Genomic DNA, 14,287 nt, shown 5'->3' with positions numbered 1-14,287 from the left:
CCAGGTCAGACAGTCTTGTAGGATTATATCTGTAATCCGATTAAGTAAATTATATTCTCAACATTTCACAATTTATACTAGAACATTGATCCTGACTTTGATGAGGGACTAAATGTAAACCTAGACTTATTAATTCGACCTTTTATTTATGAAATTGAAGTTTAAATTTTAATCTGATAGATATTATTGGGTAATATTATAGGAATCTATTAAATCTGGATAACCTCTGGTAACCTCTCGCGCAGGAAAACATTTTGAATACTTATGAGTATCGGGACTTTAAATATAGCCAATTGGGCGGCTTGAACCACTTTGACACTAGGTTAAACACTAACCATACGAAAAGAAGTGAGATATTGGGCCTCGAAAAGACATCAATTGCAAATTCAGGTAAAAAAAGCCTTCTTTCCTTAAAATTTTTGACATAAATAGAAGAAAAAACCTTTGAAAACAAAGCTATCCTGAAGTGAACGATTGAACGCTAAAACCGATATCGAATATCGCAGTACGCATTGATACATTGATCCAGCTCTTAGCAGGAGCATATTTCGGTATCGAGAGAGGCTTAGGTCCATTCATACCGACGATTGAGTGCCATTAAGACTGCCTAGTTAGCTGGCGAATAGGCGGAAAAGCCACAAGATTTGGTCGTAAAACCTTCAAGGCTGTATCAAATCCTACGCATTATGGATGTAGGTACAAAAAGTAATGTTAAATTGCTGTCATTTTATGGTAAAAGGCAACTTAATGAAGAAAATCAATATTTATTAAAAATCGAATTTATCTCATAAATGTTAAAAAATGAGCGTCTATCCATCTGTCTATTACTTTCATGGCTAAATGATTGCACCGATTATGATGAAATAGGGATGCTTAAATACACTGGTCAAATATAAGGTGATTTAAACACACAAAATGCAAGCGGAGCCGCGTGGTTTACCTTCCTAGCAAAAATTTAAGAGTTATGGTTCTCTAATAATCAACAGGATATAAAATATCTAAAAAGAAAATCCTACATTCTTAGCAATCAGACTTGAAAACAATTTCAAAACAAAATTCCTAACAAAAAGCCTAATCCAGGCAATCCATCAAAGAAAGCGTATAACATTCAACTCCCTCACAGTCCACGGTTCAACTACAGGCACTTACAGTAATTGTTGCTTTCTTGAAATAAAATGTAGGGAACAGTAGGCTTTAAACGTTACGAGGGAACGTTCCAATGATCGATCCGCGTTTACATGTTTTATACCAACGTATTTTAGTTTGATTAAATGCATTGCAACTTTGACCGATTTATTTGAAGGTCTAGGAATCTGGATATGTTGCCTGGGCTTGCTCTTGATTATTTAAAACTTAACTGTGCAGCTATACGGCGGTACCTATATGGCTGTTTTTTAATTTACACATACATCACTACTATTCACTATGTTGAAATAGTTAGAAAGTAATTTTAATTCTCAAAATTTGGTAAATGATCTTAGTAAATGTCTGAAAATACGTATTGTTCCCATCGTACATAATTTACCTAACAGCCTAGTCATTAAAAATCGCTAAATATCATAAATATACTAAACGATTTCTAAACAACAATCTGAATAAAAATTCAGTAACACCTATACCTAAACTAAGACATCTATAAAATTTTATATTGAAATATTTTTTTGGTACATTAATGAGACTTATGTGCGAAAAATCTGTAGTATTTCTATGTATTCTGCTCTATATATAAGACAAAAGGCCAACCGAAAATAACATATATCGCGAAGACAATATCGCCTTGTCCCAATTATTAGAATTTTCCGTATCCCGGACGGTAATATGGTGAATTTGGGTGACAATATGTTGCCCTTTTCAAGGGTTTGGGAAAGTGTGTCGTTTATATATAACTGCTATGAAGGAACATCGAATTATCTAGAGTATTATGTTGTAGGATCATCGTAGTGTAAGGATTTTGATAATATAAGGCTTTTCATTATTTAAGGTACTATATTGTCAGCTTAAAGCCCTCATTATTTGACGTGCGACTTTTTATTCTTTTATCTCCATTAGTTATAAAATAAAGTGAATAATGATTTTTTTGACTCACAAAATACTTTTACGAAACGACAACTAAATCATTTTCTTTGTAACATTACAATATCTATTTGTTACTTTGCTTACTTAGATTTAAATGGCTAAATGTATCAATATATAAATCTCGCAAAATATCTATCATAATATACCAAAATGAGAATACGAAAATTATATATCCATTTGAAACCCGAATATTTGCGCTACTGTATTGAATACAGGTACTAAATCTATATCAAAATAATAAAAAAATATCAAGTAATTAATCATCGACATGAAAATATGAGCGAGCCGTCTGTAAATATCGTCAACGTACATTCATCTCTACCGGCATCGTAACCGCCCCATGTGGCCACATCGCTACAAATCTTTAATAATATTAATGCCGATCATCTGCCCATTTCATACAGAAAACGTACATTTAATTAACAAATGTACCAAGTAATATTTTCAATACATACTTCATTTATTATTCTATATCTAAAAAATATAAAACACGTCTTTTTTACTAGTTAATAAAATACGAACCTTTCAGAAAACATTAAAGGAATTCACTATCATTAAAATCCTGACACTACACAACACACGATATAAACGCGAGGGCGAGAGCGGCACGGACGCGCGAGACATGCGTCTCCATCGAGGGTCGACGCGCTACTGACTGCCATGCTGAACTTCAGTTTCATAGCGTATTATCTACTGCATCTCGGCTACGATACTTCCTCGCTACGCTGGGCGCCTGGTACTGAACGATAGATTTTCGTCGAAAAAACTGTTTTTCCGGGAAACGGGTGGTTTTTAGACTAATTTTTGTAGATTTATGTGGCAAGATTAAGTTAGATCTTGGTATTTATTGAATGGATTTATATTTTTAGCGTAGTTCGCGTTTATTTAACTGCAGTCGCTTAAACTAACAGTGGTACTAGCCAACCTGACCAACACTATTTTTCCTTTTGGAGTTAATATATTTTCGTACGAGTGTAATTAAAAATTAAAAAACTAAAACTTGAAAGCGGCATACTATCAAAATATTTAACTTAGCAAGAGAAGATAAAGCATCCTTTATCAGTAATTTGTCAGTCAGTCTCAAAAAATGACAGAAATATTGATTACATAACATCACATATGACCTTTTGACATCGATTATTATCTCATTTATCCACTTCCAAGAAAGAAGGACACGAAATATTACATCCAATATCATTACCGTTAAGCATTTACCAAAAACGGATACGTTATTCAGAAACCACTTTATAAGAAACTACATAACCAATTCTGAGAGTTCCCAACTAGTTTTCAGACATCCATTACGATAAAGTTGGAATGTTTTTCTTTTTACTAAAATCAAAGTTGGTTAAGTGCTTCCCATACGCCTATACCCGCAAGGACTTAGAAATTGGCGAACTTACGAAATCAGGTGACGTTATTTCGAATAAGACTTTGTATACAATATTTATTTAGTTTGGAAAGAAGGCTTTAGTTAGCTCCGGAGTTGTATTGTGAAACACTTAGATGAAACCTCGAGAGTTTTGGGTTAAATCTTTGTTGGGAAAATTCGAGGAGAATTTTTGTTTGAGTATGTTACGAAAGAAAATTAATTGTGAATGGAATTGACTGTAGATAAAGTGGCTTTTAATAGACTTCGAATATTAAATAAATGTTATATTAGGTTTGAAGGTTAAATAAGGCACTGAAAGTCATTTACATATTATATACGGGTATATTAACAGATCAAATATTTATCCACTTAGAATCACTAAACTATTACCAAAACAGACTTTACAGACCCACTAATAGCTAGTCAGGCGATAGAAAATTTGAAGTATTTTTAGAATATTCTGTGAAGCAGTCAAAGGTAAGATGAAAGAGACTTAAAATAATTAAGTCACAGCAAAGCAACTCGACTCAAGAAATCCGAAACCGAAAATCGACAAGTCTATTGTAAAAAAGTAACTGCACAATTTAGTCCAGTGATTTTATTCTGTAATTACAGTGGAAGGTAGCCTCCGGAATTTAGACAAACAATCTCCATTATAATTAAAGAGACGAAGGGTTAAGACTCATTTGCAATCCTTTATACTCCTTTTCTATGTAAAAACGTTCTTTGGATGTGCCCTAACTTAATTGAATAGGGTTAAATATCGATTTGAATTTCTAATGTTGATGAAAAATATTGGGGATCAGCTGTTTATTAAGGAAAGTAATTATGAAAGAATATTTTATAAGTATTCACAAAGAAGAAAATTGTTTTAATAGGAATTAGTAGGTATCATAGTAACTAAAAAAAAACAATATTTAAAGGAGCATCTGAAATTATGGTTGCGGGGATTCGACAATATTTTTATGGTTTTGACTGACTTATGCTATTACGGAAGGAACTCTTATTTATGATAAAGTTCTAGGTCATTATATCAATGTGGTGTCTGTTCTTGTGTATTGGGTTGGTCATGCACTACCTATATTCTTCACCAAGAGAGTTATAGAAATTGCTACTAACCGTTGGACATCAAAAAGGAGGTAAATCTTGATAACTGGAACTTAAATCGTGTCTTACAAGAGAAATAATACAATAAACTACTCTCATTTGTCTCGCGTTGTCGGTTAAACAGTACACCAATTCTTTCACTCCTGCCATTCTCTTTTAATATGAACCAAAAATATCAATATGCCATATTAATATCCGTATACATTGGCCATTACTAACACAAGATTACATTCAAGCCGAACGCCTAAGTACATTGAAGTTCTGTTCCATTTGCGGCCAGACTTGGCCTGACTCTTGGCAGGTAAATGACGTCACAAAGGCCAGTACAAGCTGTCGGTAATTGGCTGTACAATACAGCTAGGTTTTGTTCGATCCGATAATATTGTTGTCATTTGTGTATGATTTCAAATTAGATTTACACAGTTGTATTGTTGAACGTAATTGTTGTATTGCGAAATGTGTATGCCGGTAGATGTATTGAACTACATAAGAAAATCATAACTTTAAACTATCACATTGCATGCTCGTTATATAATAAAATCCGGTAATTAACGAGAAGACGCATTTTACCTTAGATTGCCTGAGGTTTCGGCACAGGTTACACTGGCTGTGGTTGCAGGCTCAATTCAGTCAATGTCATTTGAAGGTAATCAAACGACAAGGTATTCCACTCTTCATAGAACAGTGTGACAATCGATAATTAACTAAAACATCTATTACAGTCTTTACGGTTTTGAAAATACGTGTGAAGAATCAATACATTAAGACACCTTCTTGAGAAGCGAACTGAAAGGCCATTAATTCAGCGTTACCTATTGTGACACTGTAGTGTAGTAAACATAAGATAATGTACTATTGATCAACACCACTTGTATTGTCCGACCACTATGTAGAGAGCCACGATATGACACACGATATATACAAATATATATGAAATCACGCGTTCCTCCCATAGGGGTAGGCAGAGACTAGAAAATGCCACTTCATTCACATCCATACATCTTGTCGTGCGGTTACGAGTACTACGCATTTGATCTTTTTACAAGACATCACCGATATGATCAGTGTATATCTATGTGCGTCTCCTCCCGGCGTAACCATTTACACGATTTTCGTATACCTCTGCTAGCCGCGAAATATGCATACAAGGTTCTTTATCAAGTTGTTAAACTATAGTAATACAAAGTTCTTTGTAACAGTAGTATTCTAGAGAACAGTTATTGTGATACTTCTAAGTGGAACTGATTACGCTATTTGTGGAAAAAATTGTTAGAATACGGCTAAAATTATGCTAGCGATTCTTTGAATCATGTTTGCATATGCAACCGGCCATTTCAATTTGCTTGGTTGCCATGGTAACCGTTTACACGACTTGAACTCAATCTCAAGATTAAGGCAAAATAATGCGGGCTATTTCAGTTGACAACTATTTGAAAGCCTTTAATTATAGTGAACACGTTATGTCAAAACAGCAATGTTATAGTGACCATCAATTTGACGAACACTAGTTGTTAATTTATATACGTAATACGCATACTGAGTAATTTAAAGTTACGCTAACTTTAAGTTAGATTCTAGAAGGTTTCAATAACCATTCGTTTTAATTCCTCCTCATTAATTTCTTTGAATTCAATTCTAATACTCAATTTATCGGCCTTGATATGGTTTAACCTTAGTTAAACACTCAGCATTCGTTTCTTATTATCAAGTTTTTAGGCTAACTACCTCCCTACGTAATTGCCGTTATTGCCATTATTTTCTCAGTATTCATTAAACCAAACAGAATAAAATACAGAAGTGACAATTTCAGATACATCACTATATTAATTATACAAACGTTGAAATAAAAGTAAATTGAAGCTGATTTTTTACACTCCATTATGCTACAAAGAGCCGAGTGATCGAGCATTAACATCAAGTCAAATATGTTTCACTGAAAATATCGCACATGAATATTCTGAAAGGCAATTCATTGCAATTACATTTGTTATTACAGGTAGGTTTATTTTTCATACGGACTACGAATTACTTACTATTTTATGAATAGATATCGTTTTTTTGTTGCAGAATAATGAACCATACCTTACACGAAGGAGACTAATAATAATTTATGTAAGGTACAGTTTCACAACTGGTGAATATATGAGACAAACTATAGACTAGATAAAGTAACAGCACTCAAAAGTATGAAAATAAACTGTTATAGTACGATGAGTTACCTGATATTAAATTAATTCAGTAGTGGAGAAATTGGGTTTTAATTTTAAACAGCTTGATAAGAAGGGAAAACGATGTTATTGTAATTTCCTTATCACGGTCTATAAGAACAAAAATGGGTATTTCCCCAAGATATATATTGCAGTAAGTTAAAGAACTCTGCTCAAATCCTGACGAACACCTTCTTTAGGTAAACCCAATTTCATAAATTTAAAAATTAAACCCTCAATTTAACACGGATAAAATCGAATCCCCTCAAAATCAACATTACTCCTAATCCGTTCCCCTCAAACAAAAAATAATATAAATATCAATGGTGCATTAAAGTGAGTTGAATTTGTTTACTCCATAATATTTACCTGACCAGTGACCCGTTTAATTCTGACCCTCAGGGTGGAACGTGACCTCCCCTATAATGCAATGGCACGTCATTTCAAACACTCTTGAAACTGATTTTTATAACAACTTACTTATATTTACCGTTTACGAAGCAATTATTCAACCCTAAAGCTTTCAACTTAGGGTTGAAATTGGGTTGACGCTTATTTTTAGGGGTGTAACTTTATCATGGTATTTAATATGAGGGGTGAACATACTTTTGACTAGGATGCGTCCCTCCGTAATTTGATACAGTTTAACTCGTGGGAATGCAAGATTTATGGTTGGTTTGTGTAATGAATAAAGACGAATAGATTAAAGTTGAACGGTTTATAGGAGAAAGGCGGTCCCGCGGATATCGTGTTGGGATGTTTTAAAGTCTTTAATCATGCCGAAGTACTTATGGTTGTAAGAGGGTGCTTAGTGCTACTTATAATGAATTAATCTTTGACGGCGCGTGAGCGAACTGAAGTTGTAGCCACGCTACTATTACAACGAGTATCAATTTTTTGAGAGTTCAACTCCTACATTTCTTCCTACGTTTTGTGTATTATCTGCGTTTGAGTTTCCCTTTAAGGCTGACACAGCCTTAAAGTAAGTAGTTAGTTTTTCCAAAGATAAAAATAACCAAATGTCACATAAATTGCGTTTCCGTATTTAACATTCTGCCATATGCACAACAGCATAATTCTGAAAAACTTAAGCAATATGCTAAGTACTTACTGCAAAATATAGGGAGTTTATACATTGTACAATGTACAACTTTGTCAATAAAACCTTTTCCATAAAAAAAAGTTGAAACCCTGTTGTTTTACAGTACCTGAAACAAAAAAGAACAATTTTAATCAAAAAAGACTTTTCTAAAATCGTTTGTGTTTTGAACATGAAGAAAAATGAAAACAATCATTCTATTTTTGTCTACACAATGCATTTTTTAAGACAATGTTAATTGTTAAGCCTTAGAAAAACAATTGAAAGCATTACAGGTTACGAAATAGAGGCTGTTTAGGGCGTTTTCTTATATTGTTGTAAAAACGTTTGTCTATAAATCTATAATATCTTAATATAAAGCCGTATTAAAAATAGCATGTGTACATATGTATATACGAATAAATTCGTTACTTGCTTTGCACATTTTTTTTACAATTTTATTTAAATTTCACTCTAGGTAGAAAACAATTTTATTTGCTTATCGAAGTCAAATTAGCCTTTGTACTATTTAACCTGTCATTACCTAAATTAACGAAAAAAAAACCAAGAAGATCTCAACTGAAAATCTAAAATAAGCTCACTCTATTCAAGGGCGGCATTTTGAAATTAGAACGCCAGGCTATTTGCACTTGAGGAGAGGACAAAAGACGTCCGTGCGTTCCTTATTGAAGCGTGCCTGAGGCTTCGCGCCTGCCAGCCAACTGAGTCGACTATTCAGCCGTATGGATAAATGCTATGCAAACTACTGGATAAATACGACCGCGAGGCGCGAAAGGGTTATTTTTAATGTCGAGAAAAATATTTTGTTTTTTTAAAATATGACTGGTTGTTGGTTTAGTTTTGTTGCTGTAAATGTTAATGGTGACTATTATTTATGAATTTGCGTGTTATATGTCAAAATATGAGCAAAAGAGTAATGAAATTCTGATAGTTCGGACGTTACGTTTTTACGTCTGTAAGAAATTACCTCTATTTTGTTAATGTAGTTTGAGTTTAGAAACCACTAAACTAGTATAATAACACTTGCTCCCTTTTATATGGAATAAGAACTCGACAAAATATTATGTGTACAACTTTGCCTACACCTTTAAGTATCAATAGGTGTTATGTGGGTATAAACCCCTCTGCCTACGCTTTTTGTGTAGCAGACATGATGTAATAAAAGCTACAATACGAAAAGTAGATATTCTCACAAAGATATCCTTCAGAATCAATTGACCTCTATCCTTATTGTGTTACAGTTAACTAAAGAACAGTCTCCTCTTACAATTAGTGGGCTTTCTTCTCGATCTCATGTTACTCCGGCTCTATGGGAAAATGGAGCATTGTGTGGGAAAAGGTAAGGACTTGAAAGCACCTTGATTTTTCTTTGCTTTCCAAAAATAGACGTAAATTGTTATATTTTTCTGTTAATTTCGAGTTTTAATGGAATAATGTTGAATGGAGTTAATGCGAAGGTTTTCTTGTGGTAATTTGATAATTTATGTATTAAATGGAATTAGAGTTATTTACTACACCTACAATAAAATAATGTAACTGATATTTAAACTGAAATTCAAAAAATATCTCAGAAATAATAAAGAAGTTAATTGGTTTATTTTATAATACACAAAAGTTATATTAACTTTATTTTTGTTAAAACAGTACTTCAATAATTATGAATATTTTTTTAGATAATTCCTGCACTTTGAATTGGTCTTGTGTCGCGTTTGTAATCGGAAAGCCAATATCAAAATTATAATGACCAATTTCCATACTCAATTACAAACATGACTACATCACGATTGTTTCACACCATCCTTTGTTAACACCATAGACGAATCTTGAATCATCCAACTAATTTAGACATATCAAAAGCAAACCGCATTACAAAGGACATTTCACTTAAACACATTAACATTGCTTACATTTCCCTCACAATTCATAAAGTGGTCCTCTTTGTATACTGTCTCGCTCTGGCATGACGTGTCGATCATTTAGCAAGAGCTTAAATAGCTCAAAGGAATAACGCACATTGCCTCTTTATACCAACGATACACAACACAACCCAATTTCAACCCTACAGTATTACACAAAGGGTTGAAAATGGGTTTGTATGTGTGATATGAAGTGTTGAAAGTATCATTATTCTGAGGTAGATGTGTAAGTTGATTGATCTGTCGCCGCAAATGGATGGTCCTGACTGTCGACTGTGGTTTGAACATTATAAACAAGTGTTCGAGTGTGTCTGTTGCCTTATTTTAGGTTGTTAGTTAGTATGATTTATGTGCTATATTAAATTTGGATTTATTTGATATTTTTGTGATGTTTCCTGAAATTTATTTTGTTTTTCAGCAGGCATGAGTTTATAATACAGAACGACTATTATCACTATTGTAGAACAAATGCCGAGTGATAAAGTTTGAAGTCGCAAAAAGTAGTTTTATTCATTAAGAATGTATTTTATATGACATCCATAAGCTTTTTAAATACGCACAGTGCATACCTTACATAAATGCATCAAAAAACCGACAATTCGAAAGTTAAACGAATAAATCGCTAAATCTTTAAACGGTTTTTATCTCACCGACTTTTAGCTCGAAGCGCTATCATTAAAATAATACGCGGGCACATTAAGGCTGCAGCGATTTCCCTAAAAGTCGCTGCGATTAATCGTTTGTGCAAAAACTTTCGAACGGTGGTATCATGAATCATTGTCGCGTCCACGGTGTCGGTACAGTAGGTTCTTGTTTTTGCCCCGGGCACTGCGATAATCCAGGGCCTGTTACAAATGCGTACGGATTTGCGACACACAGGGGGATGACGCGATAACGTGCTATGGATTTATAGCAGTACTTATTATAAGTGTACGAATTATTTGACTTCGATACCTACGATTTTTTTAACGTCAGATATGCTTGATAGAATCGTCTTACGTACGCCATATTCGTCAAAAATAAAAGAAAAATGGATGGAAAAACAGATGTTGCCAAAATTTTAAATAAGGCTCGTGTATGTATATTTTTGTTTATTTCTATGGACTATATGGTGTCGTGAGTCTATAAACACTTTGAGAGATTCATATTTATTACATCTGTAAATGCTCGCCGTATAATTCTTTCAAGATGAAGCAAAACTTCAACGTCAAGCACTCACAAATCCACAAGATCACTACAATCTGACCACTATTTTACTATTCGGACAACATACTTGCCCACTGATTTCAAAACTCCTCAATACGACAAAATATATCGTAATCGTGTCTTCGCTGACGTCTTCCTAAACATAGATATATTCACACAAAAAACCTCGTACAAAACTAGCAACTTTCATGACCTGTGAACCAGACCGTAAGGACTGAGAACTAATAAAAGACTTTACAATCCTCAATTGTGTTGGTCGTAATGAAAGTTTTTCTCACGCGATGTGGTTTTTCACCCCTAGACTGTTTCAAGACATTTATTAACTAATATAACATGTAGTATACGGTGATAATAGAGACAGAGATGAGCTAGACAATATTAGATTTTATTAAAACAATAAAAAATGTTGAAACTCGCAAACTTGTGTAAGTGTTTGCGATTTAATAACTGCTTTTATGAAATTCTTAATATTTTATTCTGCTGTTCGTCCAAGACGTCATATCGAAATATATTAAATTATGACTTGGTTGGGTATATAACTAACTTTATTACAGCCTCGACTACAAAGATCTAAGGTCATTGAACTCTGCGTGTCTTGTTGAAACTAATACTCTTAATCATCATAATTCAAAGCTTTTTGAAAAAGTATTTTATTCGTCTATAATCATTTTATTTTAAACACTAGGCTCAAATATTACATAACAGTTTAGCGATCATTACTTACTTACCTGGAATTAACATTTTGGCATATGTAAGCTTAAAGTACACCTAATGAAGTTAAGCTCCTCATAATTATTTAGACAAAAATCCTGCATTGCAAATGGTAAGTTATAACACATTTTATTACCCTTAAAATCATAATTTCTACTTAGTTAAGCAAACATTGATAGCAAAAGAAAACGAACGAATATTCTAAGTGCCTACTAAATCTGGGATTATAAATTTACCGTCAATTAAGGGTCGCAATTCACAAGGAACCTACAAAAAGCAATCGTGTTAATCGAACAACGGCCCGTTTGTTAGTATTGTGCGACCGGCAAATGGACAAATCAGATTATTTCACCCACTATGAGACTGTAGATAACGGTGAGAGTGGGGTGAAGGGATGAACTGACAGCGGGGTAGAAAAAAAATCTACAGACATGGTAGTCTGTGGTGCGGTCGGTTGTGTATCCGACTGCTGATTATGAGGTCTCAGGGTTGGTTCCCGGATAGTGCAAAGTGCTATTGGTATGTTCTAATTTATATTGGAATATTTTTAAATAGTATTCCGGAGTTTGATAACGTGCCCGATAAATGCCTGTTACATGAAAATAACGTTGTTCATGGTAATATAGTTGTATTCCATACACCTCTTTTTACTACATACATATTTTCATGTTATGTTTCGGTATTCGGGGTGTGCTTGTAACATCATGCAATTGAGCTTCTTGCTACGTACAATGTGTAAGTTCTTGATTGATTTTAATGTGTAAAAACAAATTGAACTCTATGACTAGTACAATTATATTCCAGAAATGCTAAACGGACGCAATATTCTACAACGTGTCCTTCCAGTAGTTTTTCCTGTTGAAAGTGTAAGGCATGACATCATTTGTCTTTGATCATAGTTATACTTCTATATGATCTGGTAACTAAATTTGTCAAAATACTGTTCCAAAGACTATTAGGCTAACCGTTCACAAACCTAAGGCATTTATATTACTGTGTCTGCTAAAGCACGCTCGCTATGCTCCAACATTTGGGCCGCAAATCTCAACGAGGCTATAAATTAAGAGATTCCTGCTAAGTCCCCATCAGTTAGCGCGCCCCGCGGCGTCGCCCGACCTTTGAACGAACACATCGGGCCACTTGAGTGGAAATTATCTTACTTAGATTATCCTTATGGTGACATTTTTCTTCCATTTCCTATGTTGCTCCTGAGCTATATATTTTCTTGTTGAAGGGAACTTGCTTTTAGATGAGTCAGGTTGAAGAAGAACAATTCTTGGAAGTGATTTAACGTATTGTGGGGGTCAGTAATAGCACTTTTTATAATTTGAAATCAATTATATTTATGTTACCAAAATGAATACTATTTTTTATGATATTATTATATGAATGATAAAAAATCGAGTCAACGACGTATTTATAACTTTACAAGAACATTTTCGAACAAATACCTTCCTTGTGTAATATCACGCCTTATTCTCATTAATATAGACAGTCAGTGGAAAAACATTGACTAACATAGTTCATAATATTATTAGAACCAATGTAACTTGGTCGAAACGTCGGGTAAACAAATACCTTTAATTATATTTAGTTTATAATTTATTATGTGTATTTAGTTTAGTTATTTATATTTAGTTTATAATTTATTATGTGTACAATTCGCAAACGTTTGAAATTGTTACAAAGCTCGTTTACATAGCTCAATATTAAACGAATGCCTTCGGCTTACATTTCCTAACATTGTACAGTATAATATAAGTTCTTAGAGCTCATATCCTTTAGCATAAATGGCATTGCGTTAAACTATAGCGTCAATACCTGAGCACAATATAACGCGATCAATTTTATGGTCAGTCCCGGAGAACACTCGCAGGCATAAAACGTATTTGAGCATCACAATGGGATGTCTTCATTGTCTGAAGGTACCGGCGGCTCGTCGCGTTGCCAACAACTGGTATGGTTCAAAGTATAAGAGGAGATGGGTAACATTATTTAGACTTTATTTTAGTGCTTTTGTTTAATAATTAGTTGAGATAGAATGATAGTAACACAACATTTTGAGATTATAATATAGGTACTTTTATTCTTCAATATTCCTTTCGAGTCATATTGGCCTGCATAAATAAAGTGATGTAAAAGAATTTTAATCGATGACCAGTAAGATCTATTGTAACGTTATTACAAAATAATATTCTAAATATTAATTTTATAAAGCGGCTAAGCTCAACTTATTTATACAAAGATAGTGTCGCAATACAGTCAAACAAGATAAAACTATAAGCGTTAATAATAAGAAGAAGAAAAGTCAGTTAGGCATATTAGTTTGCATACTAATTTAGCTTTTTGCATGACTATGATCGAAAGTTTTCACCTTAGACCAAACCATAGTGCGTTGTCGGGGTCTAAATTGCAAATTTAATACAGCTATTTGCATTTGAAAAGAGCTATGCAAAGTAGTTTTTGTGTACAGTGATTTGTACAGTTTATCTGAAACTCTTTATCTTAATTAGATGTTTGAAACGTTTGCGAAGAATTCTTTGTTTTTGCACTTACGACGTTTTTATGAGTGTTCCTTTATAAATGGTCATTT

The 14,287-nt window shown here is 33.5% G+C and overlaps 1 protein-coding gene across 2 annotated transcripts in view; it reads right to left on the bottom strand.

Moving 5' to 3' along the window:
- Positions 1–14,287, bottom strand: part of LOC142975288 (kinesin-like protein CG14535) — a 342,628-nt gene that overhangs the window by 134,657 nt on the left and 193,684 nt on the right. The window contains exon 1 of one of the 2 annotated variants that reach the window (XM_076118044.1): positions 2,599–2,725. The exons of the other annotated variant lie outside the window; for it this stretch is intronic. The gene's annotated coding sequence lies outside the window, so the exon portion shown is untranslated. Of the gene's footprint in view, positions 1–2,598; positions 2,726–14,287 lie in introns of those variants that run through there. 2 annotated transcript variants of the gene reach the window in all.

The sequence above is a fragment of the Anticarsia gemmatalis genome, chromosome 9 (assembly GCF_050436995.1).
Source record: "Anticarsia gemmatalis isolate Benzon Research Colony breed Stoneville strain chromosome 9, ilAntGemm2 primary, whole genome shotgun sequence".
NCBI classification, from domain to species: Eukaryota; Metazoa; Arthropoda; class Insecta; order Lepidoptera; family Erebidae; genus Anticarsia; species Anticarsia gemmatalis.
Note: the sequence above shows the minus strand (reverse complement) of the source record. Positions and strands in the feature narration are given on the sequence as shown.